We start from the raw sequence: 19,752 nt of genomic DNA, 5'->3' as shown, positions 1-19,752 counted from the left end.
GTCTATGCATCTGAATAAGAAGTGATCTACATTGCAGCCTATGCATCTAATTTTACAAAGCTAACATGGCTTAGATTGACAAATAGTAAACAAAAATTTAAAATATATAATGAAAAAAAACATTGTCCATCATTATTGCTCTAGGTATGACATGGTGCACAATATTATGGAGAAACCCTATGTTTCAAATTGCTTCTATAGCATCACCAATGCCCTCTGCAAGAACATTTCCCATGTTTAAAAAGATTGAAATGGTTGGAATCTCTCACAATAATCTCTCTTACAAAAATCTTGGAGATAAAATTTACCGCAGTGTGACAATCAGCACACAATTGAAGGTTCTTAAATTCTCATAAGATATTTTCAACTTAGAACAAACCAAATGCAATTGCCAATTGTTAACTATGGTGGCAGAGAAACAATTCTTGTTCCTCCTCTTCCACATCATTAACCATCCTAAATTCAGAAAATATCCTTCTACCTTCATCCCCCAAGAAAATTTCTCAAGCTTTGCATGGATCTCATTTGTATGTGAATGTGTGAATGTGATCTCTCTCCTACACGAAAAAGCATGTACAATTTTATGGTCCTTAGTCCAACTACATTCTGGGATCTTTTTAAATCCATTATCTTTCATTAATTTCTTTACAATTTGAGCCTCATCCCACCTGCCCACTTCTGCATAGATGTTTGAGAGTAAAATATAAGTCACAACATTTTTGGGATCCAAATCAAATTTTTTTTTTTTTCTTAAATACTCTTAAGCCTATATTTATATGTGATCGATAGGCACCAAGAAAACACATCCACACCACAACCACTAGTTTAACAGGGATCTTAATGATAAATTTTAGGGTTTCCTCAAGATAGCCAACATGACCAAGAAGGTCAACCATGTACACATAATGATCAACTATAGATTTAATGCAATAAGTGTTACTCATGTGATTGAAGTATATACAACTCTCATGCACTAAACCTACATGGTTGCATGCACTTAGAACATACGCAAAGCTTATACTATTAGGATATGTTCCGAAGTCCTTGATTACTTTAAAGACTTTGAGAGCATCCTCATAAAACTCATTTTGTGCATATCTTGCAATCATTGCATTCCATGAGATAACATCTCTTTGTGGCATTTTATCAAATAGTTGGCATGCCTTGTCTATAGTTCCACATTTTGCATACATGTCTACAAAAGCATTTCCAACTGTAATATCTAACAAAAAGCTCCCTTCCACTATGCTTTGATGAATGTTCATACCTTGTTCCTGATGCGAGACATTTATGCCCTAAATTATACCCTTATTTATCCCTCCTAGTTGCTTTCATTTTCATTTCTATATTCCCTTTTTATACCACTTTCCCATTTTAAGTTTCATATAATTCAATATATATAAGTAATATTTATTTATTTTTTAGATAAAATATGTGAATAATATTTAATTTAGGATGCCAATAAAATCAATATTTCTTGTGCATGAGAAAATGAAAACTATTAGATAATTATATGGGAGATGATTTCTAAACAAACAAATATTATATTTGTCATTATTAAAAACTCATTTACATTTGAAGAAAATAAGAGAATTTGTTGAGGGAGCATTTAACTATAATCTCCCTTATTGTACTTGCTATAGGCAATACTATTACATTCAGTTGACACAATTAGTGCATTAGTTTGGACCAATCAAAACACTTTATTATTTTTATTATTAAATTTATTATAGTTTTTATAAAGTTTGAATACATACATATATATATATATATAAAACTTATTTAAAATATGATTGGATCAAAGAAATTCGTGTTATAGGGACGATTTTTTCAAAAACACTAGTTACTCTCTCCACATTGCACCAATTTCAGCTATATTTTAGGACAACATAATTTTTCAAAACATTTACACATACCAATGTTTATTGTTCTTCAAACAAGATTCATTTTTTTGTGTGGAAATTGGGTTTACTTAATAATTTTTGAGTTTACGAACCATTTATAATCAATATGTAATTAGTAAAAGCTTAGTATGTACTATTTCAATGGAAAATTATTGTAGAATATTTTATGTTATGATAGTCATTTTTAATAACATCTATTATAATGCATTTAAATACTAACATGATTATATCTTTAATTTTTGACATTGGTTAATATTAAAAGTATTAGAGTTTATAATATAAATATAAATATACATAACTAATTATAACTTTCACTATTAACACTTTAAAATATATTTATTTAAATATTGTTGTAAGGTAATGTTATCAAAATTAGAAGTATATTCAATCTCAATATTATTATTATAGGTCAAAGTGGAGCATAATTTTTTTTTTTATAGAAAAATTAAAATTCTTTAAATTCAAGAAATTAGGTTACAATATAATTCTATTTATGCAATTAATTTAATCTTAGTTATGTCTCAATTTATGTGTAGTGTCTGAGTACAAAAGTTGTCACTATTAATAGTAAATAATTAGCTTATATTATTAATCTATTTGTATTACATAATCTACTTCTAGCTACTATTAATAGTAAATAATTTGTTTCTATTATTAGTCTTATTTTTCTATTTGTATTACATAATATGCTTCTATTATCAATCTTATCTTACTGTTTATTTTACAATTTACTATTATGGCAAGTACATGCCACTACGTGGCACTTGTTCTATTTTCAATTGGGCTGCTCGTGCATTTTGAGTCTAGAGTGGGCAGCGGTTTTGAATCAAACAAAATCCTATTACAAGAAGATTGGAGGGTTAGTGGCATATAGTGTCGACCTCCAATCCACTCCTTTTGTATGCCTACAGGAAGGATTCTTTAGATTCAGACTTGGAAGATATGATATTTAAAGGGAGGTTGTTAAAACAATCTATCACATCAGCCACCTATTGTTTATAGTGAACACCAATAATTATGTTTGTTATTAACTTAAAATGGATTTGGTTTTGATCTGACCCTATTATAAAAGGGACTTCCATGAAGTAAAATGATATATACAATACACAGTTCTGCAAAATGCACAACATTGTACAAAGATTTTTATTATTCTAAATCATAAATTCTATATTCACATGCATGGTTAAGAAGCTATAAAATCAATTTGTCTCTTCATCACTAGGAAGCTGAGGAGGCAGGCCCACTCTAAAGTCACCTGGTGATTCTTTATTTTATGGAGTGTGTTTAAGTTTTTTATTATTTGTATTTTGATTAGTTTAGCATTGTACAGTATGTATTTAGTCATAATATATTAGTCTATATATTCAATATTCGTGCTTGATTGTGTAATAATATCTATTTAATTTAATTTAATTAATTAATGATTTTTGTTTTTATGAGTTTTAGCCATTTTATCATAGATTAGTTTTGTCGAGTTATTTCTATTCCTAAAGTTTCTGTCGCCAAGAAGTGACAGTTCCTATCATTAGGATTTACTTGGTTTTTCATAGATTCAATTTCATGTGTTATAGATGCATTCATAAACTCCCATCTCACAACTACCATCCCTTGATAGCATATTTCTCAAATGCCTTTTGCAAGTTTACGCTCTCAAATTGACATGTATAGATCAGCCAAATTCTATCATAAATCATTAATTCTTTATTTTTATTTACCCCAGTGTTGGCCTATCATTTTGGCACTATTGCTAGGGAATGGTGTCCAAGGCATCTTATCTTGATGAGTTGAGTTAGGAACAATGTGTTAGGATGAAAGCTTTTTCAATTACTAGCCTTGCTTATGTAATTAATCTTAATTTGCTTTGCGTAAATTATATAGATGCATTTTAGAGTTTTCAAGTAGGCCTTAAAAATTAGATTCATTAGTTTCTTTAGAAACTAGATTCAATTTTAGATTATCACTAGTTTTTGTGAGTTATTGTTACAAAGAAGCTATTTTGAAGAAAGAAAAATGTTTAAAATGATGTATTTTCAAGGTTGTTCAAGTATATCAATTTTGGTTGAAAATTATTTCAAAAAAGCAAAATTTCAAGGGAACATAAGAGGAAAAATGTGCTTGGCATTGGAGGTGCTATCCCTCGACCCCACCCTATACCTTGGATGCTACCCTAGGACCTCACAAGGGGCATTGCCCCTTGAACCCATTGGTGGTTTCCGCCCCTAGACCCTCACCTTCAAATTTAAAAATAAATGAAGAAATTGGTGGGGAAATGACATTGACCAAAGGTGATGTCTTAATACCCTCTCTACCTAATGAATGCATCTTAAAAGATATTGATCTTCCATCATCACAGGTATGTACAGATAGTACCTTTATGTTTGACCAAGAAAACATCATTGATGAATTCTTAGAACAATGTGATTTCGATGATGAAAATCTAACCACTTGTTGTTCTAATTTCTATAGGGAAGATGACCAATGTATATGCCAAAACAACCACAAGCACATGGTGAATGAGGTGCAAGCTATTTTTGATCCTTTTCATGATAAGGGTGGAAGTGACCAAGTATTATTTATAATGGATGAACAATGTCAAACACCAACTCAAGAAGATCATGGTATAATTCATTGTGTTGATAACATGTATTGTCACTCTATTTCATTACAAATCCAACATTTTTCTTCAAAATACAAAGTTCTTTACATAATTTGCATGATAAATGGAATCAAGAATACTCACAACAACCACTATATCCATCCTTACCATCTTCATTACACCCATCTTACTTATTCCCATTTACTTTATCCCCTTCACACTTATTACCATATTCATTATCTCATCCACATAATATTCTACCCACTCCACCATATCGACCAAAGGAAACTATATTGGCTCATACAACACTTCATAATAAGGTGGTTAAGACTGCATATAAAATTTCACAGATCCCTTTACCATCTAATAATTTTCTTGAATTTGGTAAATCAACATTGGAATTTATTAATGCACTTAAGGAATGTGATTTTGGTTTATTTGAATTAGAAGAACAATATTACTTATTGAATTATAATCAAATTTGTTCTTCTTTTCCACTTAGTAAATTCCACATACCCAGAGATGAGCCCATACTTCAAATTGAACCAATTTTAATTATTGGACTAATAAGTATGTGTGTTATTATTAATCATATACTAAGTACTATTAAATCATATGCATTCCATATTCCACAAATATGTTGCGAGATCCTCTAAGATCTATATATTACTACTTTTATACTTATACATATTGATATTTGGAGACCTATGGTTAAAATGTGTATCCCTCACATACTTGTTGGTTTGGGACCAATAATTGATTAAGCACAATTATAAGGGATTAAATGCATTAATGACCAATGTGTTACAATTGGATGCACATTATTCATCATTGCTAAATCTATCTATTGTCCTAAGATGACCAAATACACTATGGATGATTTATTTATTTAACAAGGATCAAGGTATTAATATCCATATATTCTTCATTCTTGGTTCTTGTATCTTACGATGATCATTCATTGATAAGAAGTATTAAATACATTTCTTTATTCCTTGGATGATTTGAATTCCCTATCCTTTTGTAAAGTAAATTTGAAGGTACATCGATTGAATTATTGAAATATTTGATTTTTCTCCTAATGATTTTGTGACCTTTTAGCATGAATTTAAGTTGGGGGGAATCCCTTTACTTTTCATTGATGCTTCTGATATACCTCATTGTGTAATTCTTGGACCACATCAAGGTATGTATTCCTATGTTGATTGGTATAATTCATTGTAATTAAATTTTTTCATTTTTATCAAGTGTTTATTCATATTAATACCTATCATTTGTAAAAAAATATTACTCACTTAATGATAGGGTTATTAATTGGATAAAAATTACTTTACTATACTTGATATACTTGGTTTTGAGAATATGGTTACAAGTCTCTTGTTGTGGTGACAAGCTCTTATAAAAAAATACCAGTTGATGATGCTTCTCTACACCAAAATTGTATAATACACTATGTTGGCTTTGTTAACATTGTGTGGGCTTGCTAGCTATCTTATGCATATCTATTTCACTTGTGCTTCACTATTCAAGATCACATGAAAAATTTGGAATAGGTTGTTCACCTCCTTGAGATGTGATTTATTTTCTTTGGTGATTTATCACATGAAGGAAAATATGCATCTTGGTTTACAAGATTCATGATTCATTTTGACCTACACATCCATAAATAGTTTGAATATATTGCAGATCATCACACTCCTTCCTCAAGTCGTGTCTCCTCTCTGAATTTTTTATGGATACATTGGAGACTATCATTTGTGTTTCACTCTATGACCTTATCCTTGGTAATGAAGGTGTTTTTATTTTAGAACATGGATATCTCTCATTCTTTACAAGGATTAGATATGTAGTACAACTTCATGCTAGGTAATCTAGTCTTGTCATTATCAGAGCACTATGTCATATGAGTATCATCATCCTTGTGAGTACTTCTTTCATCCAATTATGCTAGTAGATGTTACCAATCTTTACAAGGCACTTCTAAGTTTAGCAGTGTGAGATACATCTATCAAGGTTGATTAGTGTAGTGTTTCAATATTCTTGAGTTTGGGGAGATTATTCTTAGTCATCATTTTAAGTTAATTAGGAAATTAAGTTTCAATAGTGCCTTCTGTGAGGTCATGGACAAAAATCAAAGTTTTGGATGGTATCATTCTTCATCATCCATGTCATAATTTCATTTTCTTTGGTCATTCTATGCAGTTATTGAAAAATGAAAAAAAAGCAATAAAAGATCCAACAATGAAAACCTTTGGGCATTGTTGGCCAGTTAATATCTAAAAACTAGTTTTCAGGGGATGTTAACTATAAAATGAATTCTTAGTGATGAAAACTATTTTTACAGTGCCATTAAGAGATGAGTAATTGAAAATTGGCTTGCCAATGGTCACTTATTATTATCAAAATTTATTCAAAAATTAAAAATAAAATTTGAAAAAAGAAAAAATGCAATAATTGGTGTTCTTGATTTTTTTGAGCTAATCATTCTTTTCAAGAACACTCATTGGCGATAGTATTTCTTTCATTCTTGGCACCTCCTATAGCTCTGCTCCTCTTTCATCGTCATTGTCAACTCTTTGATCACCCATAGTATCTGTTTCTTGTTCAGTTGAGGTGTTTTCAGTGAAAAGTGTTGCCTTTTCTATGATATACAATGCTTCATTTGATGATAGTGGTCCCACAAATTGCCTTCTTTGTCCTAGTTTTATGGTTCCTTCTAGTGGTCTTCTCTTTAATGCTCTTAATTAGATGGTGGTCTTTTGTGGTGTTGCAGTCCAAATCTGGATGCCTTTCTTGGTTTCTTGTTGTTGATTCATTCCTTTTGGAAATGATATTTGCTAAGCTACTTAGTGTTCCAGTGTTCATCTCTTGGCACATGCATGTTGGTAAAACAATCAATTTTATTTTTCATTATTTTATCTCTTAACTTTATTTGTATTACTTATTATATTGATCACTATGCAACACCCCTACATCACCACTCTCCCTTTTTCCCATGGATGGTCAACCTTTAAGTTGGGGGAAGTCTCACCTTATTATCCTCCATCCATTGCCCTTAATAATTCCATCATAATATCCATTATATCTATCATACAAATAGCCTTTGTTTTGTCTCTCATCTCTCCTATTTCACCTATTTAAACTCCTCTTATGTATATTGAGATAAATTTCTCCTATATGCAACCTTTTGAACCATGATGCTATAAAAATAAATAAATAAAATAAATAAATAAATAAATAAGAGGAAAGAGAAACTACTTATGAAAAAGAGATATCCCTATTGAAGAAGCAAAAAATAAAAAATAAAAATAAAAAAAACTTGTCACGAGACAAAAAAAAGGGATTTATGTTTATATATGTGTTATCATGGTTTGGGGTGGAGACAAAAACAAATCTATAAACCTAAAGTGCTTTTAATTCAAACCAAAGTCCTTTTGACCATAATGATTGCATGAGTACGTGCAATAAGCTAAGTTGGGGGGAATGATGAGAGACATTTATGCCCTAAACTATACCCTTATTTATCCCACCTAGTTGCTTTCATTTCCATTTCTATATTCCCTTTTTGTACCACTTTCCCATTTTAAGTTGCATATAATTTAGTATGTATAAGTAATATTTATTTTAGTTTTTAGATGAAATATGTGAATAATATTTGATTTAGTGTGCCAATATAATTTATATTTCTTGTGCATAAGAAAATGAAAACTATTAGTTAATTACATGGGAGATGATTTCTAAACAAACAAATATTATATTTTTCATTATTAAAAACTCATTTACAGATGGAGAAAACAAGAGAATTTGTTGAGGGATCATTTAACTAAAATCTCCCTTATTCTATTTTCAATTGGGCTGCATGTGAATTTTGAGTCTAAAGTGGGCAGCGGTTTTGAATCAAACAAACTCCTATTACAAGAAGATTGGAGGATCGGTGGCATATAGTGTCGACCTCCAATCCACTCCTTTTGTATGCCTACAGGAAGGACTCTGTAGATTCAAACTTGGCAGCTATGATATTTAAGGAGAGGTTGTTAAAACAATATGTCACATTAGCCACCTATTATTTATAATGAATGCCAATAATTATGTTTGTTATAAACTAAAAATGGATTTAGTTTTGATCAAATCCTATTACAAAAGGGACTTCCATGAAGTAAAATGATATATATAATACACAGTTCTGCAAAATGCATAGCATTATACAGAGATTGTTATTATTCCAAATCATAAATTCTATATTCACGTGCATGGTTAAGAAGCTATAAAATTAATTTGTCTCTTCATCACCAGGAAGATGAGGAGGTGGGCCCACTCTAAAATCACCTGGTGATTCTTTATTTTATGGAGTGTGTTTAAGTTTTTTTTTATTTTTTTTTGATTAGTTTAACATTGTACAATATGTATTTAATCATTATATATTAGTCTATATATTCAATATTTGTGCTTGATTGTGTAATAATATCTATTTAATTTAATTTAATTAATTAATGATTTTTGTTTTTGTGATTTGTAGCCATTTTATCATAGATTAGTTTTGTTGAGTTATTTCTATTCCTGAAGTTCCTGTCACCAGGGAGTGACAGTTCCTATCATTGGGATTTACTTGTTTTTTCATAGATTCAATTTTGTGTGTTATAGATGCATTCATAAACCCTCATCTCACAACTACCATCCCTTGATAGCATATTGCTTGGATGCCTTTCACAAGTTTACACTCTCAGATAGAAATGTATAGACCAGTCAAATTCTATCATAAATCATTAATTCTTTATTATTATTTTCCCTAGTGTTGGCCTATCAGTTCCAAGCTCCTATTTTGGCACAAGCAGGGAGTACACTATCAAACATGGAGTAAATGGGTTTTACACTAGACAATTACATTTTCTTGAAAATTTTAAAATATTTTTCAATAAATCCATTTTATGCATATCTTGAAATCATTGCATTCCATGAAATGACATCTCTTTGAGGCATTTTGTCAAAAAATTCACATGCCTTGTATATGCTTCCACATTTTGAATACATGTCTACCAAAGCATTTGCAACTATAATGCCCGATAGAAACCCTCCTTCTATTATGATTTGATGGATGTCCATACCTAGTTCCAAAGCTCTCATTTTCACACAAGCATGAAGAATGATGGAAAAGGTTGTGGAGTCTAATTTTACATCTACCAATTGGATTTACTTAAAAATTTATAAACCCTTTTCAAAAAATCCATTTTGTGCATATCCTACAATCATGGCATTCCATGAGATGACTTATCTTTGATCCATTTTGTCAAATAATTCACAGGCCTTGCCTAGCTTCCATATTTTGCATACATGTCTAATAGTGTAGTTGCAACTACAACATTCTGTTAGTACCCAAGGTGGTCTTAGTTTTTAAGCTTTCAATTTTAGAGGTTGAACCTCTTTGAACCACTTCGAACTGAAGTTTGAAGTAGTTCAAAGTAGTTCGACAGTTCAAAACAGTTCAGTTCAAAAATGCAGAATAGTTAGAAAAGTTCACAATTCTGTCTCAATGCATTTGCCAGGTTCAGTTTGTTAGTCTCATGACTTCAAGAAAGTGCAAGGATGCAGATTAAGATGAAGTTCAGATGCGGTGGTTCGAAGTGATTCAGTAGTTCAAGGTGGTTCATCATGCAAATTCAAGTCTAGGCTCAAAGTTGTCAAGTTCAATGATCCTAAACAAAAATTCAGAGGATCAATGATCTGTTTTGAGAAGCTCCACTACAGTTAGTGCATGAAATGTCAACAAGGGACATCGATAAAAATGAAGACTTTCAGTTATGATTGAACTCCACATGAAGGCTTTCAACAATTGCTCATGCTCTTGGTGAAGAGAGGACAAGGAAGGAATTAATATCATTTTTGAGCAAAAAAAAAAAAATGACGTTGATGATGATGTTTTTCTTATGATGGTTGAAGAATTGGGAATTTTTATACCATATATTGGTGGGGTCAAGCATGCTCATGTTTGGCTGCCTTCTATGGAAAGTCTTTGTATAGTAGAGGAAACATATGTGAGAAACAAACCTGTTGAACCACTGTGCTAAATTAATTCTCAGATGAAGGAAGGTGATTTGATCGATTGGTTTATTCCATCTATGAAGAGGCTTACTACTGGAGAATGATTCATGGCACATGTTTCTGCTTGATGATAAAGTAGAAGTACGTATTATGGCTACAAGAAAGGTGGCAAAGTTTTGTAGAATTTTAGATCCTCAGCATGCTATTAAGCACATCCTTCTCTGTATGAAGAACTCGATAGCCTGTTCTTCTCAATGCATTGGCTTCTATAATCAATGGAAATGGTAGAAAACTATTTCATAGAATGTGCAATAGAGCCTATGTCTACAAGCATTAATAAAGACAAGTTTCTGTGCTCCCATGATAGCAAGTCTGAAAAACCATGCAAGAATACAACCTGCAAACATGAACTCTCTGCTGGAAGAAAAATAGTCATATTTCAAAGGTCATAAATCTCAATCTGACTGTTGGATCTGGCTGAATTTTAGATATTTCTTCAAAAACCTAGTTCTATAAATCTTCAACAAAGAGTTTTATCATATTTAATATGAATCAAAGGTTACATTTTCTTGACTGCACCACTATCAGATCAGAAATAACAGTCATAAATTGCAGATGGAAAAAAATAATCATATTTCGAGGGCCATATCTCTCAATCCGACTGTTGGATCATACTGAATTTAAGATATTTGTTGGAAAACCTAGTTATCTAAATCTTCTCCAAATATTTTTATGCGATTAATTATGGATCAATAGTTATGGGTTTCTGTTCACGCCTCTATCGGCTCAGAAATTAGCAATTACAGAATGCAGACAATCAAATTGGGTCTTAGTGCAGGGCTCATAACTTCCAATCAAACCATTGGATTTGGCTCAATTTCAGATATGTTTCTAAGAAGAAAGCTACACATGATCTGACCAAAGAATTTTTAAAAATCATTCTTGGTTAATGAGTTACGACTGATTGAGTGGGACATTGTCAAAATTGTCAAAGGCAGTTATAAAATCATGACAGAACATCATCACCAGCAAGTGCCACCTATTAGCATGAGTATGTCATAAGAGCCATGAATTTGAAAAGATATTAAATTGAATATTATATCTGTCCTAAAGGAAATGTAATCCAAAGATGAAAAATCATTAATTGACACCTGTCAATTAGTTATGTATACTTGTCCAGATTTGATGCAGCCATATACAGATGCTAAAACTTTGGTTAATAATCTCTGAGAATTATGGGGAGATATTGAAAAACTTAAGGGACATCGAAATCATCCTAAAAAGGATTACTATTGATAAATATAAACTTTAAATAAAGTTTATCAAGAAAAATCAATGGAGGGAAGATAAAAATATATTCTCGGAAATATGAAAAGAACCAATCAGCAAGAATCAGTTACAAGAAACTGAAAAGGCTACGGGAAAAGAAAGGTTAAATAAGCCCATGGCAGAGGAAACTGGGTTCCATTTTTTCTCTCCAAAAAGACCGCAGACTTTGTGCTATAGCAAGGAGGAGAGGTTTCCCCAATTTTATTTCATTTTCTTGTGAAGTTGTGGAGGGCAAAGCAAGTTTTCATTTTCCTATTCTAAACTGTGTGTTAGCAATAGGAGAGTTTTGATTTGTTACAACTTTCTTTAATGGTGATTGTAATAGCAAGTGCAGCTTTATGCTTTTAGAGGAGGGAGACTTGAGAGTTAATTGTTTTTCAAAACTTTGAGTTTGAGCAATCTACTTTCCACTAAGTGTGATCTTTGTGTTGCTTTGGTTTTCTCTGAAATATGTTGTTATATCTCCATATCTTCATTTCTGCACTTTCTCAAGAAGATGGATAATGTGTTTCTTGATTCTATCTATTGTTAGGGTGAATGGACTTTGTGTCATTTACCATTTAATTTCTTGTAGTTATTTAGTTTTTCCCACATCTACGCTGTACTTATAGGTAGATGTTTGATATCTTTTTATGCTTTCTGGTAAAAGCATTCACATTTGATTCATTGAATATTTCATACGGGGAGCTGTACTCAATGAAATTCGGAGGAAAGTTATCAATCCAATGATAACTTGTCCAACTGTTAGTGCTGATTAGTCTTCTCATTTGGGCATTCAGGGTTATATTTGTATATATTTTCTTGGAGGACAATCTGTTCACTAACAAATTTTTGGCGACTCCGCTGGGGAAAGAATCACAGTTTCAGTATTTTCTTTTCTTAGAAATTTGAAGGTACCTCCCTGAAGATGGAGGTTGGTGGCTCTAATGAGGAAGAATGTCAGAAAATCTTCCTTACATATCAAGAAATTTTGAAGGAATGGGTTCCAGCAAGAGATGAAGATAACTCAAAAGTCTTTATCTTCATCTCACCATTCCAAAAAGATCCTATCAGAGAGGTTACTGAAGAATCAGAAAAACAAGTGGATTTTTTAAAGTCTTTTTATGGTGCAATTCTCATCTAGAAGAAACCTCAAGTGCAAGATCTAGAAGAAGAAGGAGATGCATGTGAAAAAGAAGAAGCAGTTGAAAGTCAGGAGAATGATGAATGTCTAGACACCTTTCAGCCGCACGTGATTCCCATCTCCACATCTAGTGAGTCGTGAGGTCGAGGTAAATATCTTGGATTGCCCATCTTCATTTCCCTCTAGAGAAAATTTTAAATACATTCAGAAAGAGGAAGGTGTCTCTTTTCAGTCTGTTCCTATGAATATTGAGACTCGTGCAAAATCCTTGCCATACCATGAGGATAGCTCAGCTTTTGATACCCAAGATGAGAGTAATAAATCTGATTTCCCTCTAATGTGCCATAACAAAAATATGGAAGATGTGACAGTAGTAAGGAATCAATCTCAAGATGCTGATGGAAAGATTGTTTGGGGCAGCGTGAATACATTATACTTGTTTTTTGAATACGCTAAAGGTTGTCTAGTAAAACCTAGCAGTATAGACATGTCTCAACAGAGTGAGGAAGCTACAACCATAGTTCATCCTGAAGACAACCAGAAATGGGTAGATAAAGACATTCAGGCTGAAAGTAAAAACCATGGCAGCAGTGATAACAAAGGTGAAGAGAATTTTGAAAATCAAGAGGTTAAATTTTTTTGGAGTGACCTTAATCCACTTTTCATACCGATGGGGTTTTATGAGAATGCTGCTATCAAAGAAAATCCTCTTTTTCAGCCTCAAGATTCTCCATTAAATAATGATTCCTTTAATGATGAACCAGGTTTTTGTTCAAATCAGATTAAGGATGAAGTATTTATTGACAACTTTTCTTTTCATCCATCTATGTATAATGTTGTAGATTTGGAGTGTAAAAGAAGTGCTGAGATATGTGATGGCATCTTAGAAAGAGAAAGGAATAGAATGTATGGCAAGATTGATGACAGCTGGCTCCTGGAAGGAGGTGAAGAAGATATATATCGAAGGGCTGATTCTATGCTGAAGGAGGCGTCATTATGGCTACAAACTGGTCATGACCATACACAAGAGTTGAGTCTACATAACAATATCCTTAAGGATTACACATCATCTTTTGGCAAGGCCTCTTTATTCCATGTTTTTCAGTTCGAGGAAGAATTAGATCCTGCTGATGTAAGGGATCAATTCTTCAATGGAAATGAATACTATGATGAGTCATGGTTGTTCAAAAAAGAGTGTTGGATCAGCATGTGCATGCACGCTATCATTCTGAAGATTGGCATTGAAAGAGTCGTCATCGAACAAGGGTTTGGAGCTATTCCATTGAGGTATGCTTTGTTGTTTCGGAAAGGCTCTCAATAGGTAAATGGATTCACTTAACTTCTTATTTCTTCCGGTCATTATGGTAAGTTCTTCTCCTACCTTTGAAAATATTGTAAATAGATTTTTTTGTGTGTAGTTCGAAATAATGCACAAGCCTCGTGCTTGCTAGTAGTTTAGTTGTTGTTTGTTAGAGTCTTTGTTTACTAGTTTTGCCCTGCTCCACTCCACCCTCTCTGCAAGAAGCTCTCGGTTTTCTCTTGCTGACTCTATTTGCCCAATGGATAAGGCACTGTTCTTTCCCAGAGATTGCTGGAGTTCTCTGATTTCGCATCAAAATCAGTTCCATAGTTAGAGCCCCTATTAGTACCCAAGGTGGTCTCAGTTTTTAAGCTTTCAGTTTTAGAGGTTGAACCTCTTTGAACCACTTCGAACTGAAGTTCGAAGTAGTTCAAAGTAGTTCGACAGTTCAAAATAGTTCAGTTCAAAAATGCAGAATAGTTAGAAAAGTTTAGAATTCTGTCTCAATGCATTTGCCAGGTTCGGTTTGTTAGTCTCATGACTTCAAGAAAGTGCAAGGATGCAAATTAAGATGAAGTTTAGATGCAGTGGTTCGAAGTGATTCAGTAGTTCAAGGTGGTTCATCATGCAAATTCAAGTCTAGGCTCAAAGTTGTCAAGTTCAATGATCCTAAACAAAAATTTAGAGGATCAATGATCTGTTTTGAGAAGCTCCACTACAGTTAGTGCATGAAATGTCAACAAGGGACATCGATAAAAATGAAGACTTTCAGTTATGATTGAACTCCACATGAAGGCTTTCAACAATTGCTCATGCTCTTGGTGAAGAGAGGACAAGGAAGGAATTAATATCATTTTTGAGCAAAAAAAAAATGACGTTGATGATGATGTTTTGCTTATGATGGTTGAAGAATTGGGAATTTTTATACCATATATTGGTGGGGTCGAGCATGCTCATGTTTAGCTGCCTCCTATGGAAAGTCTTTATACAGTAGAGGAAACATATGCGAGAAACAAACCTGTTGAACCACTGTGCTGAATTAATTCTCAGATGAAGGAAGGTGATTTGATCGGTTGGTTTATTCCATCTATGAAGAGGCTTACTACTGGTGAATGATTCATGGCACGTGTTTCTGCTTGATGATAAAGCAAAAGTACGTATTATGGCTACAAGAAAGGTGACAAAGTTTTGTAAAATTTTAGATCCTCAGCATGCTGTTAAGCACATCCTTCTTTGTGTGAAGAACTCGATAGCCTATTCTTCTCAATGCATTGGCTTCTATAATCAATGGAAATGGTAGAAAACTATTTGATAGAATGTGCAATAGCGCCTATGTCTGAAAGCATTAATAAAGACAAGTTTATGTGCTCCCATGACAGCAAGTCTGAAAAACCATGCAAGAATACAACCTGCAAACATGAACTCTCTGCTGGAAGAAAAATAGTCATATTTCAAAGGTCATAAATACAAATCTGACCATTGGATCTGGCTGAATTTTAGATATTTCTTCGAAAACATAGTTCTATAAATTTTCACCAAAGCGTTTTATCATATTTAATATGAATCAAAGGTTACATGTTCTTGACTGCACCACTATCAGATCAGAAATAACAGTCATAAATTGCAGATGGCAGAAAATAGTCATATTTCGAGGGCCATATCTCTCAATCCAACTGTTAAATCATGCTGAATTTAAGATATTTTTTGGAAAAATTAGTTATCTAAATCTTCTCCAAATATTTTTATGCGATTAATTATGGATCAAGAGTTATGGGTTTTTGTTCATGCCTCTATCGGCTCAGAAATTAGCAATTACAGAATGCAGACAATCAAATTGGGTCTTAGTGCAGGGCTCATAAATTCCAATAAAACCATTGGATTTGGCTCAATTTCAGATATGTTTCTAAGAAGAAAGCTATGCATGATCTAACCAAAGAATTTTTCAAAATCATTCCTGGTTAATGAGTTATGACTGATTGAGTGGGACACTATCAAAACTGTCAAAGGCAGTTATAAAATCATGACAGAACATCATCACCAGCAAGTGCCACCTGTCAGCATGAGTATGTCATAAGAGCCACGAATTTGCAAAGATATTAAATTGAATATTATATCCATCCTAAAGGAAATGTAATCCAAAGATGAAAAATCATTAATTGACACCTGTCAATTAGTTATGTATACTTGTCCAGATTTGATGCAGCCATATACAGATGCTGAAACTTTGGTTAATAATCTCTGAGAATTATGGGGAGATATTGAAAAACTTAAGGGACATCAAAATCATCCTAAAAAAGATTACTATTGATAAATATAAACTTTAAATAAAGTTTATCAAGCAAAATCAATGGAGGGAAGATAAAAATATATTCTCGGAAATATGAAAAGAACCAATCAGCAAGAATCAGTTACAAGAAACTGAAAAGGCTACGGGAAAAGAAAGGTTAAATAAGCCTATCACAAAGGAAACTGGGTTCCATTTTTTCTCTCCAAAAAGACCACAGACTTTGTGCTACAGCAAGGAGGAGAGGTTTCCCCAATTTTATTTCATTTTCTCGTGAAGTTGTGGAGGGCAAAGCAAGTTTTCATTTTTCTATTCTAAACTATGTGTTAGCAATAGGAGAGTTTTGATTTGTTACAGCTTTCTTTAATGGTGATTGTAATAGCAAGTGCAACTTTATGCTTTTAGAGGAGGGAGACTTGAGACTTAATTGTTTTTCAAAACTTTGAGTTTGAGCAATCTACTTTCCACTAAGTGTGATCTTTGTGTCGCTTTGGTTTTCTCTAAAATATGCTGTTATATCTCCATATCTTCATTTCTGCATTTTCTCAAGAAGATGGACAATGTGTTTCTTGATTCTATCTGTTGTTAGGGTGAATGGACTTTGTGTTATTTACCATTTAATTTCTTGTAGTTGTTTAGTTTTTCCCGCATCTACACTGTACTTATAGGTAGATGTTTGATATCCTTTTATGCTTTCTGGTAAAAGCATTCACATTTGATTCATTGAATATTTCATATGGGGAGTTGTACCCGATAAAATTCAGAGGAAAGTTATCAATCCAATGATAACTTGTCCAACTGTTAGTGCTGATTAGTCTTCTCATTTGGGCATTCAGGGTTATATTTGTATATATTTTCTTGGAGGACAATCTGTTCACTAACACATTCGAAGAAATTCCTCCATCTTTTATATTTTGATGGATGTCTGCACCCTTTTCCAAGGCTCCTATTTTGGCATAGGCTAGAAGGATGCTAGAAAAAGTTGTGGAGTCTGGCTTTACATGTGCCAATTGCATTTGTTTGAAAGTTTCTAAAGTCTTTTCAAAAAACTCATTTTGTGCATATCCTCTAATCACAACATTCCATGAGATAACATCTCTTTGATGCATCGTGTCAAACAATTCACATGCCTTATCTATGCTTTCACATTTAGCATACATGTCTACTAAAGAAATTACATGTACAACATTGGATGAAATGCTTCTATCCTTTATGCTTTGATGGATGTCTATACCTTGTTTCAAGGCTCCCATTTTAGCACAGAATGGAAGGATGGTGGAAAAGGTTGGGGAGTCTAGCTTTACACCTGCAAATTACATTTGATTGAAAGTGTCTAAAGCCTTTTCAACAAATCCATTTTGTGCATATCCTACAATCATTGTTGTCCATGAAATGACATCTCTTTGAAGCATTTTTTCAAATGCCTCATGTGCCTTGTCAATGCTTCCACATTTTGAATACATGTCTATTAGAGAACTTGCAACTATAGCATTTGACCAAATTCCTCTACTCTTTATGCTTTGTTGAATGTCCATACCTTGTTCCAAAGATCTCATTTTGGTGTACAGGTAGCAAGGATGCTCACAAAGGTTGTGGAATTTGGATTTACACTTGTCACTTGTATTTTCTTGAAAGCTTTTAAAGCCTTTGCAATAAATCCATTTTGTGTGTAACTAACAATCATTGCATTCCACGAGACAACATCTCTTTGAGGCATCTTGTCAAACAATGCATGTGCCTTGTCTATGGTTCCACATTTTTCCTACATATCTACCATGGCATTTTCAACCACATCTAGAAAAATCCCCCCTTTTCTTATTCTATGATGGATGTCCTTATGCTGTTCCAAAGCTCTCATTTTGGCACAAGCTAAAAGTACACTAGAAAATGTATACTTATCAAGTTGGAGACTTGTCTTTTGCATTTGGTGAAATAGTGTAACTACCTTGTGAAGAAACCCATGCCTTTCATACACTACAATAATTGTATTCCATGAGATGCTATCCCATCCTTTCATTTGGTCAAACACTTTGCATGCATCAAGAAAACTTCTGCACTTGACATACATGTAAATAAGCTTATTATAAAAAGATGTGCATGTAACAAATGTAGATGGTCTATGAGTGATGAAAGAGTGGACTCTTTTCACTTCTAAAAATGCATTTTTGAGGTTGCAAGTCTACAGTAATTGAAGATATGTAGAGTAGTCTTCATGGGGTTGTGTGTCATAAGTAGAATGTGCAATGCTTCTTTTAACTAGTTGTCCCTACATAATATTGTGAGATTAAGCTAATTAGTGGATGGTGCTGCCATTTTTGTGTAAAATAAATCATAACCCTAAAAAATTTTCTCAGAACAAGAAGGTGTCAAGTGATAGTTTGTTTGACATGCAGTGGATGTTGAGTGACAAGAAGATGATGTCGAGTGAGCTTGGCACACGAGGGAACCAAGTAGCTAAGCAATAAGGGAAACTTGACACAAGTGGGTGTCAAGTGAGCTTAATCATTGAAGGGAAGGTGGAGCTCAGCTTAGTGGTTGCCAAGTGAACTTAGTCAATAAGGATACCGAGTGAACTCAGTAGGAACAACAAAAGAGAGAACTTGGTTAAATAGTAAACCGAGTGAGTTGTTTAATAGACTTATAGTCTGAACATTTCCACCATTAAAAATTTGAGGGGATAACTTCAAAACTTGAAAGTATGAATATCTTAAGTGCAAAACACGCAATGTCAAATAGAAGGGAGATGACAATGAGCCAAGTATGCCTTTTTTCTTGCCTTCTATTAAACTTAGGTTAAACTATTACAAAATTTGGGAGCATTCAGCTTCAACTAGAAAACACTAAAAGCTTCAAACTGGTAAAACTTAAACTTAAAACTTATAATACTAATGGTTGCATACTACAATGCATGGAGCAATCACTACTTCACAAGACATATCAATATGAATTTACAAAATGACAAGGAGATTCAACACATGCTACTGCAAATGCTGAAAGTGAACCTTCCTCCTATCCTCTGATATTTGTTCTAAATATTCTTCCTCTACTCTCATCTTCTAATCCTCTTTCTTTTCTACTCTATTCTTTGCTTTGCACTTCTCTCTTCTCTCCAATCTATCTCCCTAATTGAATGAAGGAGATTCATTTCTTTTTGTTCTTCTAGCAAAATGTTTTCCCTCT

General features: G+C 32.9%; 1 pseudogene; it reads right to left on the bottom strand.

Annotated features, from left to right (window-relative positions):
* Positions 1-398: 398 nt before the first annotated feature.
* Positions 399-18,885, bottom strand: LOC149532250 (pentatricopeptide repeat-containing protein At3g16610-like; annotated as a pseudogene).
* Positions 18,886-19,752: the final 867 nt, after the last annotated feature.

The sequence above is a fragment of the Cupressus sempervirens genome, chromosome 10 (assembly GCF_028749045.1).
Source record: "Cupressus sempervirens isolate cs-2001-9-10 chromosome 10, ASM2874904v1, whole genome shotgun sequence".
Classification (NCBI taxonomy): Eukaryota; Viridiplantae; Streptophyta; class Pinopsida; order Cupressales; family Cupressaceae; genus Cupressus; species Cupressus sempervirens.
This window is presented reverse-complemented; position numbering and strand designations above follow the sequence as displayed.